General features: G+C 48.2%; 1 long non-coding RNA gene across 1 annotated transcript in view; it reads right to left on the reverse strand.

The window, feature by feature from the left end:
* Window positions 1–4,183: 4,183 nt before the first annotated feature.
* LOC126500539 (uncharacterized) overlaps window positions 4,184–13,579 on the reverse strand; it is a 192,447-nt gene continuing 183,051 nt past the window's right edge. Inside the window, exon 4 of the long non-coding RNA XR_007591369.1 lies at window positions 4,184–5,229. This is a non-coding gene — a long non-coding RNA (uncharacterized lncRNA). The remainder of the gene's footprint in view (window positions 5,230–13,579) is intronic.

A 13,579-nucleotide genomic window follows, 5' to 3' on the forward strand; every position in this document is an offset into this window, starting at 1 on the left:
GAAATGAGTGGCTCTGCTCTGCCATAGGCTCCTGCTCAGGTCTGTCCCCAAGCAATGGCTCTGACCGGAACCTTCAAAACAACGAGCCAAAATAAACCTATTTTCTTTAAACGCCGATTATCTCTGGTATTTGCTAAAGCTATGGAAAGCTAACACACCCCATTCAATAAAAGCTCATTACTGGAATCCGAGAGGGACTTTAGTCATGAAGCATTTCCAGAACATTCCCAATTGTGGGCAGCAGAGGTGGAGAGCTGTCTGTAATGCCTGGGGCCAAGAAGGAAGACTTCCTGGGCCGTCTCCTGGAGCAGGTCTGGATAAGAGCACTGAGGGTCTGATGTGGAGCAGAAGGCCCTACGGTAGCTTGCCATTGGGGATGCTCACATTCTACCTGGTTCTTGGAAGCTAGGTAGACAACCACCCCTCGCCTGCTCTAATAGTCATAGGTCCTGTGAGACCCCTCCTTAAATAGGACCACTATCTCAATATGTCTGTTGAAGCTACTGTCATGCATAGGCATGTATGGTCTCCTAGGACATCAAGGTTATGATTTGGAAACAGCTGCAGTTCCATCTTCCTAACACTCGCCACAGTGCTCATTCTAAGTTTAATGAGGGACAAATTCTTTGCTTATTTGCACTCTGTAGTCCAGGTCAGAGGTGGAGGATCTGTAAGGTGACCTAGAAATTTCACTTCCCAAGGCCACCACAATTGCAGACAGCTCAACCCAGGCCAGTCAGAGCCCTTGGTACAGAGGATTTTTATGACCAGGCAGAGTCTTCCACTTCCTCCAAAATCCATCCTTGAGTTCCTAGGATGGGTGGGAGGTGGAAAGGATGGGTAATGGAGGGAGGGAAGACAGAGACAGAAAACAATTTTAAGAAAGAAACTAAATAGAACTTAATAACTTGGAGTCTGCCGACATCAGTGCCTGGAAGGACAAAAAGCCAAGAGGCAAGTCCCAGGATGGGCCAACTTCAGACTTAGTATCTATCCTTCATTGTGCAGACTAATAAATCTCCTATGGTTTAGCCTGTTTTTATTTGTTGGTCAAAATGGCAGGCAGAATTTTTGGTTCTTTTTCCCCCCTTGCCTTGCCTTGCAGTCACTTAGAGCTAAACAGCCCCCGTCACACCTCCCATCACAGGCTGTGTGTCTATTTGCCTTTTCCTTCAACAAACTCACGCTCAGTGTGACTGACAACATGTGCAAACATCTTTGAAGTATGCTTTGGTAATGAACTTCCCTAGGATGGGACAGCCCTAATTCCAACTTGTATAGCTGAAGGGACAATGAGCTACCCATCAGGAAATAGACAGCAGCCAGGACAGGCAGGGTGACAACCCTGACGTACACTCAACTTCTTTACTTTCCTGCTCCATTGCATGTACCACAAAACTGAGCCACAGAGGCAGGGTTGAATGACTGACACATGACCTTGAGCTAGTTAAAGCCAAGGACTGGATCCCAGGTATCCAGACTGTTCCTCAACCTACCGAAAGCTCAGCATCTCTTTCAGCTTCCCTACGCTGCTTTCCACAAGTCTACTCTTTGAGGGTCTCATCCAGTATCAGTGGTCATTTCAAAAGTCACTTTTTGTCCTTTAAACTGCAGCCTCCTGAGCAGGAGGCTCTGCATCCCCATAAGAATGTCTTCCTGTCTCTAGTAATTTCACACTGCTATCTCCATAGAACGGTTCCCCAGGTCTATTTGTAGACCAGAGTGCTCCTGTGGTCTGGAGTCAAGTTCAAATGTCCCGCAAGATCCCAGGGGTGTGGAGCAGAGTGAATTTGAAATGTACTCATGATCACCATAACTGAGTGAAGATCAGGTTGAGAGTGGTCAGCTCGGGGATGGGGTGATTTCTATCGTCCCATGGACATCATCTCATGGACGCTTCCACTACGGAAAAGACAGCTGATCTTTAAGACAGCAACTCCTAGAAAACTGACAGCAATGTGCATGTCATCGGGTGATGGTCCTGGACACCTGTGCCCAACCCTGCACATCAAATACAAGGAGCTAAAAAAGGGTGACTTTCTGACATCACTATCTCAGGTCTCCTGTTTCCCTGCCCTGGAATTTTTATTTTAAACCAGCATATACATACCATTAGGATCAAAACATAAGAAACTGATTAGGGGAGAAGGCAAAATACATCAGCTCAAAATCTCATTGAGGAACTGACAATCATCACCGCATGACAGCCTCTGAATTGCTTTCACCGTCACGGTGAAGACCATTCAGCCTTCCCTCGCAACTCCCTCTCAAGCAAAGGCTGCCCCCGCCAAGTCTGGATGATATCTGGTCAGAATCTGAAAGGAGATTCCTATGTGAGTTGGGCTGCACAGTGAACCCCAGGAATCTAACTCCCAGGCACTGAGTTAATAAATGCATACCATCACTGGTCCTCAAGTACTTTCTGGATGGATCCATCCTCCCAATCCCATAGTCATCTTTTCAAAGGTGGTACCCAAAGAAAAGGATACGGGCTAGGATTCTTCCCAGTGCATGGGGATTCTCAAGAATGATGCCAAAACCCCTGGATGCCTGGATGCTCATCACCACCCTCGTATGTAATTACCCCCCTGTGGTCTCGCAACTCTAGATAAAAGGATTAGTGGGAGGCCCATGCTCCAGCACCATGGACCCTCCTGCTTAGCTTTCGGCAGAAAGATGGGGGCTGAAGCCCCTGACAGGCAGCAACAACTTCAGGAGCCAGGCAATCCTGAAAACCTGGCTTTTCTAAGCTGCAAAAGAACCTGTAATTTACCTTTCAATTGTTCTTACTTGTCATGAACACCTCAAATTGGATTGGTATGAATCCACCCTTCCCCACCTCCTTAAAGTTCCAGCGGCTCCCTGAAGCTAGGCAGTGACTGAGAAGGTAAGAGTGAGCTGGGAGGGCCCACTCCATGCTTTCTGAGTTGAACCCAGGTTATCAGGGTTATCGGGGAGGACTTTAGAGAGAAAGTACACACTTAGACCCAGTCGAAATGCCCTTGATATTCTAAATAAAAGCTACAGTTCAAAGGACTTTCAGGAAGTCCCCTAGCCAAGTCCCTTGCTTTCCAGACATCGTCCCGAAGACTTCAGCTCTTTGTCTCTGTCTAGCACAGATGGAAATTTTTGATCTTCGTTTATTCTATAGCGCACATGTTTGCACAGGTGTGGCGCACACATATGCACACATATGCAAACACAAGCATGACGCGGGGCGTCCTGTACTATCCCGGCGACCGTGGGTTTGCTTCTTCAAGGGCAGTTTCATTTTTAATAGGAGGCAAGGGTCACTTATATAGGACTGTCCTAGAACAATTCCTGAGACTTTGAATTTCTGCCATGCCTACTGTACACAACACTCCTTGGAAGGACCTGGTCTCAACTGGCCCGTCACACTTACGATTTCCTTTAGTACAAGACAAACCTACCATCTTGCAAACAGATTTGGTCAGGATGGGGCACCTGATCTGGTCTGTCTATAGGCTGCCCCGTGGCCAATGAGAGCAGACAAACAGCTCTGAATGGGGGCTGGCCAAGCAACCTAGAAGTTTTGCCTTGCTGCAGCAGCAGAAGAGATATGGTCACTACTTCACTCTGTAGAATGACCAACTGTGACACTTTTTTCAAGTGACACACAGATTTAGCTTTCCCACATCTTTTGCCCCCAAAATTCCCTTGTCCTTGGCAGGCTAGGATGACTGGATCTCCCCAGCTCCACACAGAGTGAAATGTGGAAGTTGGGAACACTATTTCCTACTGCAAAGCGAGGAACTTGATGGTCTGGATGTCCCTGGCCTTTTCATCCCCATAGGTCTTGAGTACAAGGTCTAACTATGGGATTATGGGACAAGCACCTGGGCAGCCCCATCAACCATTTTTATAGCCTTATCTACTGTTACTTTAGAAAAGAACCACATTTACAGAGATGTTAGGAGTGGGTCACCATTCCTCAACACCTGAAGGATTTCATGCAATTCAGACACACTTATAAAGAAGAAAAGAAGAAAGTAGAGGAGGGAGGGAGGAAGGAGGGGTCTGTAAGCCTTCTTTGGACTTCAACAGCATTAAAAACATCTTTAGGAGATTTGTTCAATTCCACCATGGCGAATCTGAGGGGCCAAAGACAATATCCCCCTGTAAAGTCACTGAACAGCCATAGAAATGCATCAATTACAACACAAGGAGTTTGGATGTTTTATATAAACAAACTATAAATACAAATCCTCAAACATCTTCGAGTGTGCAGTCAAGAAGGTGGAACCACGATTTCATTAGGAAGGATTCTCAACTGCCCAAGTAGAGGCCACAGAGGAAAGAGATAAGAGAAGTTCCCAGCTTCTGACAGCTGCATGGGACACCAGCATAAACTGGGGGACAAGGTCCTCAGTAGGCAATGCCTCAGTCTCAAAGCACCTGGATGAGTTGATCCCTGTCACCTCTGAAGGTCTTTATAGCTCATCCCATTTGCATCACCGAAGATGGACTGGACGATGGCTTCATCTCTATGTGTCCAAATGCACACCTGCATGGGATCCAAGCAACGCAAGCCCAAAGTCAGGACCAGCCCTGCTCTACTCCCCTGCTCAGCCGTCTCCACTTGCCCTGACTGCCAAGAGGCCACAGAACCTCCACGCCAATTCCCGCGTCACTCAGGAGTCCAGGAGTCACTTAACATCTCCAGGCTGTGCACTGTGCACAGGGAATGGCCTCTTTACAAGGAACAGAAACAAAAATCAAGATCCCATTCAACTCAAGTGTAGTTAACTATTCACTCTGCCTCCGGCTCGAAGATATCAGAGCAAATAAGAAGAATCTCTGGGTCCAAAGGCAAGGTGGGGTCAGGCAGGAAAGGGTGTGGTGCCTGGGACAGCAACAGGGTAGAGAAGAATATCCTAGGTAGTGATACCAGGAGACTTGTCTTCTACAAGACAGTAGATGAGTTGGGATGATGAGCCTTCCCTAGCTGTAGTCATGTCCACGATGTATGTATTTCTTTATTCAAGTCAATGCAGAGTGTTCCCAAACAGCTTCACAGTCTGGAAGTTTCTATAGCTTTCAAAATAATATTCCTCAGTTGAAATCCAGGGATCTTGCCTCTTAAGAGATAGCCTGATCTTGGACGAGTCCTCAAAGGAGGGCCAGGAACATATTTTCCACGGTTCCACAGAGCTTCTGGTGAGCAGCACGGGTGAGCAGGAACAGCCCTTGGTCAGCCTCCTTCTAAGCCTGCGGGCCAAAAGACAGCAAGAGTTACATGGCGGCATCTGGTCTTTTCACAGCGCTTCATTTTCCCAATGCTATTTCCCAGGGTTCCACTGGTGCGGCATCCGAACACAGGACATAGTGCTTCCGGGAGAAAGTGAGGCTTACATCTGGCTTCCAGAAAAACTCCCTGCTCATTGGAGCACCCCCGAGAAGCCTGTGCCCCGTTCAGAGCCAACAGATGGGTGTGGAGGTGTCGCACTGCCCTGCTTATAGACACATGCTAGTGCCCCCAGAACAGCAGGGTCTGGTTCTCCAAACAAATGGTCACAGTAGACTCCACGCACAGCGACTGCAGAATAACTGACGTAGATTGCATAGGGTACCCACAGGACACCCGGCACACTTCTCCTCCAAGTCCGAGGGCAAACAGGTGAGGGCAAATGCACACCCCTCACCGGCCCTTCCCACTTCTCATCACTCACAATGCTGAGCATCAAATCACTGAGTCCCTCAGGGGAGTACCCCACTTCAGTGCTGACTGGGTCTGGCCACTAGAGATGGCGTTGACCTACAAAAGTGGCTGCTTTACAAGTCTCAGGTCCAGCAACCATCATTAATTCAGGACAAGAAACGTGGGCAGGTCAACCCTAAGGACCTTGTGGGAAGGATGCTCAGATCCAAAAATAAGCCCGTCCAGTAAGCACCATCCTCATAGACCATGGCAGGGAAGGAGGTATCTCATGAGCAAGGCCTCCTGGACCAGCAGAGACCAGGGTACCCATAGCTGATAGTAGTGCCCTGGGGATTTGGATTCTAGAGGTTCAAAGTGAAAATGTCTGGCTGAAACATCTTCTTGGCAGGGTGGAGCATCTACCACAAGGCCCAGAATGATAAGAGGAATGATGGGGACACCCAGGACAGAAGACACTTGAAGACATCTCTGCAAGAGATCTGGGGAAGGGGACAATCTTAAGTTCAGAATCACAAATTTAAAAAGTGAGTTCTGATTGGTGGTGTGAAAGAAAATAGGGACATTTCATTGCAGGAGCAGCCCAGCCTCTTGTCACATTCCTTTACATATGACCTAAAAGAACACCAAAAACACCCAAAGTTCTTTAACCTTCCTCCAGTCTCCTTCCTCCTTCTGCACCAGCACTGGGGCCGTCTCCTAGATCCCCACAAGCGTTTTCGCCTGGGAGACAGGCCATGCAGCTGGCAAATTAATTGGCAGTGATGGGGCTTCCTTCTGGTTGCTCAGCAACTCCATGCAGCTGAGAGCAGGACACTGAGCACAGAGGGACTGCCATGAGGAATTTACCAAACAAAACCCAAGGCAAAACATGTGAGGCCCCAGACTGTCACCCTCAGAACGAGACAGAGGGAGGGTGTGGGATGGAAGACCGGGAGTTAACCCACCCTGGTAGGAAGTGGGGTTCAGGCATGAGAAAGTTCTCTCCTCTCTACCCTCGTCAAACTACTCGTACAGCCTTTGCCTCTGTTAGCCTGGAGAAAAGCAAAGAGGTGCAGGGATTTAAAAAGGAGTCTGGGAGCTGAAAAGTCACCAGGGACGGCAGCCAAGGTTGATGAAGTTTGCTGACATTGCTCCACAGGTAAAGCCACTCTACCAAGGTGACAGTGGCACCCGGGGCAGAACCCTCCCTTGTCCTATCTTTCTATTTGTTGCTATGACAGAGTACACAAGCTATCCACCACACAGCCTTTCCTTGGTCCTCATCTCTGGCCCCTTACTTACTTGCTGTCCTTTTTGAGACAGGGTTTCCCCATCTACAATACAGGGTAGTCCGACAATCACACTGTAGTCCTGCCTAGCCTTGAACTGAAGGCCACCTTTCCTGCCTCTGCTTCCTAAGTGCTGGGATGACAAGCGTGAACAGCCAGGCCTAGCTTCTGGCCTCTCTTAAAACTTCCATGCCTAAGTAGAGTACACACACAGTCTGTGTCGTCTGGAGTGGTCTATGGAAGGGGAGAAAATGGAGACATTGAAAGATGCTCCCCTTCTAGCTGCTGTCAACACTCATGACAGAAAGGAGCTGTGTGGACAGGATGAGGTCAGCAGACCAAGGCGGGAGACCATCCTGGGGCGTCAGGATAGGCCTCAGCATCATCAAAGATGCAGAGGGTGGGACACAGGGAAGAGAGGTGTGGGAACGGAAGAGAGAATTCAAGGAGGAGGTCGCAAGGACAGGGGACGGTGAAGGCAATGGTGTCTCCCCTGAAGTGACTAGAAGGAATTAGTTCTGTTGATAACTTCTGTTTAGCACACTGAAACTGGCCTCAGACCGTACTATATCTGTCCATACTTCCACAGAGACGTTTTCACGGTGTAACAATGGAACCTAGGGCTTCCAAGATGCCAGGCAAGCCTTACACCACTAAGTCAATCTCCCAGACCCAATCTCCACCGCTAAAGATTTTCCAAAAGGGCACCAGAGCAGGATGCAGGAACAGGAAAGGCAAATTCATCACCACCAGCAGGGCAGGATTTAGCCTTTGAAGAGACTAGCCAACGTTCTGCAGGTTCTCAGGGAAAGGCAGGCCTCTGTGATCGACTGAGGCAAGAAGGAAGCCTACGCCATGAAACAGGCTGTCATCATTTGCAAAATAATATTATCATCTACTTTACAAAGCTCATGAGATAATACATGGAAACCAGGCTGTCATCATTTGCAAAATAATATTATCATCTACTTTACAAAGCTCATGAGATAATACATGGAAACCACCTGGTGAATAGCGGATGCCAAGGAAGTGATACCGCTTAGGATAGCTTGGGCTGGCAGACTTGAGTTGAAGCTGCTGCTGCTTCTTGCCCACCCCAATATTTATTCTGCCCTTTCTATTTGCTAATACAACTCTGACTGTTTTTTTTTTTTTGGTTTTTTTTTTTTTTTTTTTTTNTTTTTTTTTTTTTTTTTTTTTTTTTTTTTTTTTTTTTTTTTTTTTTTTTTTTTTTTTTTGCTGGTGTGATGAAGTTCAGACTCTTGTGTGTTGAGGCATAGCTATGTAAGAACTAATGGAGAGATACAAGTATAGCTATTGCAGCAATTCAGAGCAGGCTGCTCTAAGGGAGCTTGAAGCCAGTTGGTCCGTCTTTATTTCCTTCTGCTTTAATAAGGTCACTATGGCTGGTCCTCCAGCAGCCATATTGGTCTCCTAGAGACCCTCATGTCCTACAATGGCTAAGAGAAGGCAGGGCTGGATTCTGGCCACTCCAGTGATGCTTGATTAGCGTGGGATGGTTTTCTTCCTTAAGTCTCTGTAATAGCGTTTTCTAACCATCACAATGGATTTCTCAATTCATAGACCCGGACCAAGAGCTTCATAATCACATGGTAACTTGTTAAGAATGAAAATCCTACATCCTAGACTCTAGGGATGGAAGACAGGACTTCTCACAAGTGGGGAAAGTGCTCTACATACCAAGACACACATTTTAACCATCATCCTATGTACTCTCGAGTGTGCGAGCCATGTTCTACCAGTAACCTGGGAAGCCCACCACTCTCCCATGCACTGTGGGATCCACTGGTATCCCCAGCCTCCATACACAAGCACCCTCATTCCAGAGGGACAATGATAAGAAGTGTTCCACACACTGTCATATGACTAGAGCAGAGGGTGGGGACACAGCATTGCTTCCAGTTGACAGACTCTGCCCTGGTTCTTCAGGTTCCTTTACTTTTTCAATTTTTTTTAAAGATTTATTTTATTTTACGTGTGTGGTATATGTGTTTGCTGTACATGTGTGCATGACATATGTATGTAGGTGCCCTTGAAAGCCAGAAGAGCTTGTCGGATCCCCTGGAACTGGAGTTAGGGTAAGTCACCCAGTGTGGGTGCTAATTTGATCCTCTCTAAGAGTGGCCTGTGTTCTTAAGCACTGAACCATCTCTCCAGTTCTCTTAATTTTTTCTTTAAAAAAAGTCTTTGTTGGGAGCAACGCATGCTTGTGGCGGTCAGAGGACAGTCTGTGTCAGCCCAGGCCTTCCGGCTTGTTGGGGACAGGGTCTCGTGTTTTTAATCTCTCTGTGTGCGCCACACAGCTGCCCTGGGAGCTTTCAGGTGACTTTCCTGCCTCCACCTTCCTCTTAGCAGCGGGAATATTGGGATCGCAGATGTATGTTTTACAGGCCCATGCTCAGTTTTATGTGGGTTTGGGGATTGGAACTCAAGTCCTCACGCTAATGTTCCACATGCGCAACCCACAGAGCCTCTCCAGACCTCAGCTGTGTCTAGACTCTAGAAACACATCACAACCCTCTGTGACCCTCAGTGACCAGGACTTGCTCAGCCCCCACGAAGTCAACACGGAAGAGAGCAGAACCTAGAGTCAACGCTGCCCAGGTGGATCCCGTGTGTGCCCTGCTCGGTACCACTACAGCTGGCATGGGCGCTGGGTGGGGAAATGCTGCAGGTTGCACGTTGGTACTGAGTCTGGCTGAAGGGGAAGACACAGGTACTCCCAGGATGAAGCTGTACTGAGAGTGGGTTGGACAGCCTTGGGACAGGCATCCCTGAGGACAGATGGGGTGAAATTTCTGACAGCTAGGTCAGGCATTTCCCATAAGGACACCTTTAAGTCTCTCTCTCACATGAATAATTAGGCAAAATCCCAGCTTAGAGTCCCAGTAAGAGTAGCACATGAGAACTTGGCCCACAGAAAGAAGGAGCTGACTCGGGACAGCATTGGGGCAGTGGGTGTTGGCTCAGAAGTGGGAGGTGAGCTCCTTCTTAGTGGCTAGGCCATGACCCAAGGAGGTGGAGTCTGCACATTTTGAATGTTCCCTGAAAGAGGAGCTGGGTCCTGGGCGGGTCTATAACTGACTGGGATGATGGAGGATGGCTCAAATAAAAGGGTTCAATGCTGGTGTGCTGAGCCTTTAGAGGAAAGATTAAGTCCAAAGGTATCGGTTCTTTCTCCTGCAGAGACATCTAGGTCGTTCATTACTTCATTCCCAATCTGCCTTGATGGAAGGCTGAGCCAATTTTTTTATTTAACATATTTTAATTAAAATGTAATTATAGCCGGGCGGTGGTGGTGCACACCTTTAATCCCAGCACTTGGGAGGCAGAGGCAGGCGGATCTCTGTGAGTTTGAGGCCAGCCTGGTCTACAAGAGCTAGTTCCAGGACAGGAACCAAAAGCTACGGAGAAACCCTGTCTCGAAAATCCAAAAAATAAAATAAAATGTAATTACATCATTTCCCTCTTCCCTTCCCTCCCTCCAACCCTTCTCATGCTCCCCACTCCCACCTCCCTTTTTCTAATTATTGTTACCACATGCAGAGAGGGAGAGGGAGAGGGAGAGGGAGAGGGAGAGGGAGAGAGAGAGAGAGAGAGAGAGAGAGAGAGAGAGAGAGAGAGAGAATAGAGTGCCCATTCATTGTCACTTTTGTTGTTTGTGTGTATATAATTTCAAGGCTGACCACTCTGTATACGGTAACCAGTTAGGGGTTTTGGCCCTGGGAGAGGCTAATTCTTTTCTCAGGAGTCATTAGCTGCCTGTGCCTAGCTATGGGACTCGGGGAGATTTTCTCTCACATCCACCAAGAGGTCTACTCCTCACCCCGCATGGAAGAATCTCCTCTTTGCAGCAAATGGAGACCATTAAAGATATCCACAACCAGACACAGTTCAGAGGTCAACGGATCATGGGGAACCCAACCCAACTTCACATGTCACACAACTCCTGAACATCCTGGCAGAAGCACTGAAAAGACTGCCAGGGCCAGAGGACCTGGAGGCCTGCTGTGAGACCGTGTCTCCTAGAAATGGTGCCCAGAGAAGACCTGAAAGAGGATGGTGTCAACAGACATGCTAATATGGGAGGCCAGCCTCTTCTTTATTTCTCTTGCCTCAAATCATGGAAGTCCAAGAAGTCAAAGGAAAGGGAGGATGTGGAGGAAGAAGAAAGGGAAGAGGCAGAAGAGGAGGAAGAAGAGATGGGGGAAGAAAGAAAGGAAGGAGAGGGAGGAAGAGGAGGAGCTGAAGGAGCAGGAAGAAGAAGGAAGGAGGAAGAAAAGGGGCATGAGAAGGACCTGGGTGTGGTGGTGCCTATCTTTAATCCCAGCACTCAGGAGGCAGAGGCAGGAGGATCTCTGAGTTCGAAGCCAGTCTGGACTACAGAGGGAGTTTCAGGCCAGCCAGCTTTACATAGTGAACACTGCCTCAAAATAAATAAATAAATAAATAAATAAATAAGATGATGAAGATGATGATGATGATGATGATGATGATGATGATGATGATGCAGGGAGAGAGCAGCAACTACCAGATCCTGATGGTCTTAGGTGCGCCACAGCAGGGCATGTCTAGAATGAATGATTTTCCTGTTATGTGCCTATTGATTTCAGCCCCACCTGGTAGCCCAGATGAAAAGATGAGAGCCCAGGTGTAAGCTTATAACACGCATGGAGAAAGTCAGTGTTTCTCCAGGAGACCACAGTGCCGAGGAATTGCCTCTGCCTGCCCATTCCATCATTTCCCAGGGGTCCTACCTTTTACCATGTGGCTTTCTTACAGCTGTCTGGGAGAAGGATGAAGAAACACAGCTGTTCCGGTTCAGCAGAACCAAAGAGGTTAGGAATCCTCTTTCCAGCCTGGGTCCCAACCCAAGCCCCACCCCCAGGCCAGCCCAGGCTCTGACTGTTCCTAGGAACTCTGAACAGATTACTCTGTGCAACAAGAAACCCTCAGAGTCAAGGACTTTGTGCTCCCCAACTTCGTCTCTCCATGCCCCTACTTCCTTTCCTATCCCGAGCAGAATTCCTCTCCCATTTGACTCGGATCCAGTCTGTGCAAATGTCCTGCCTCCTGCAAACATGTTCAAAAATAAACCCGAGAAAGCTTCCAGATGTTCTGTTTGTATTGTGGTGTTTCTCGGTGCTAGTCTCCAGAGACTGATTCATAACACGCAGCTTCCTGAAAGAAAAAAAAAACCAGCAGGCCACCAGGTTCTGCCTCAGGGAGCGGTAGACGAACCCTCCATTCAGGACTGCGGCACAGCCAATTCACCACAGAGGCACACTCTTCAACACTTGCCATCCCAACCAGTTGCTCCATTACCATGGATGAGGCACGTATCTTTGAGGTTATGCCAAAGCCTTCCAAAGCCTGCAGAGGACCAAATCTCATAGATTCACAAACAGTAAGCTTGTTGGTTTCCTTTTTCCTGAGCACCCACCTCACTTCTCCATTACAGTCTCACCAAGTGTATTTGGGACAAAGAGGCAGGGGCAAAATGACACAAGAGTAACCCTCATCTCCAAGACGTGACCTGACCATCTGAAAGGAAATCTTAGGAGCTGGGCCAGCCTGAAGAGGAAATGGAACCGGTTGCTTGTCAAAGCCCCTTTGGGACTGGTGGCCTCTGACCTATAGAATGATCATTGCCAACGGGCTGGCTTGTGCACACACAGCTACACATGTACCCTTCCTGACACGCACACACCTGAGGGCCCAGGATTCTTTGCACAAGGTGACGCCTGCTCCCTTTGATGCCTGCCGGATGTGTTCCCATTGGGCGAGGAACCAGACCTCAATAAAACTCTGCATTATCAGAGGCGGCTAGTTTGTGATTGCACTAGCCTGTTATCTCAGGACCGGGTGGGGTTGCTTTGCAGTTCACCGCTGGAAAGCATTAACTTGTAGGTAGATCAAAGACCCTTCCGAACCCGCAGCCCGGGTCCCTTGTTGATCCCTCAGTGGACTGTTCCTCAAGATGGACTTTGGAGATAGTAAGTATCCCACGCCCAGACTCTCCGAGTCTCTTCATCTGCTATGTCTCTTACTGGCATGGGATCTCTGTGTTCTCTATTTTTTCAGGTAGGACAGCTGTCAACTGCTAGCTGTAAACTAACGGGGCAGCCATGCCATCTTTCTCTTGAGTGCGCCAAGACTGTCTGCAGTGAAAAGGCAGATGGATGGGTAGATGGACCAAATGGATGGATGAACATGTGCGTGGATGATGGGTGGGTGGACGGATGGGTGGGGAGATGGGTGACTAGGTAGATGATGAATAAATGGGTGACTGGGTAAGTGGGTAGATGAGGGGTGGATGGATAGAGAGATAAATGGATATATGGATTGATAGGTTGATAGGTTGGTGGGTAGATAGGTGAGTGAATGGATAGTCATGGATAGCTATGGGTGGATGGATAGAAAATGGGTGGATTTGGGTGGATGATGAATGAATGAGTGGATATGTACCTGATGCATGGGTGGGTGGGTGATTGCAAGAATGGATGGATGGATGGATGGATGGGTGGATGATGCACAGATGGATGTGTGAATGAACAAACTAGATTACCAGCAACGTGAAGTGGCTATCCTACAAGTAAGGAGAGGACTC

Source organism: Alexandromys fortis, unplaced genomic scaffold (assembly GCF_014885135.2).
Source record: "Alexandromys fortis isolate MF-2015 unplaced genomic scaffold, M_Fortis_MF-2015_v1.1 scaffold_39, whole genome shotgun sequence".
NCBI lineage: Eukaryota > Metazoa > Chordata > Mammalia > Rodentia > Cricetidae > Alexandromys > Alexandromys fortis.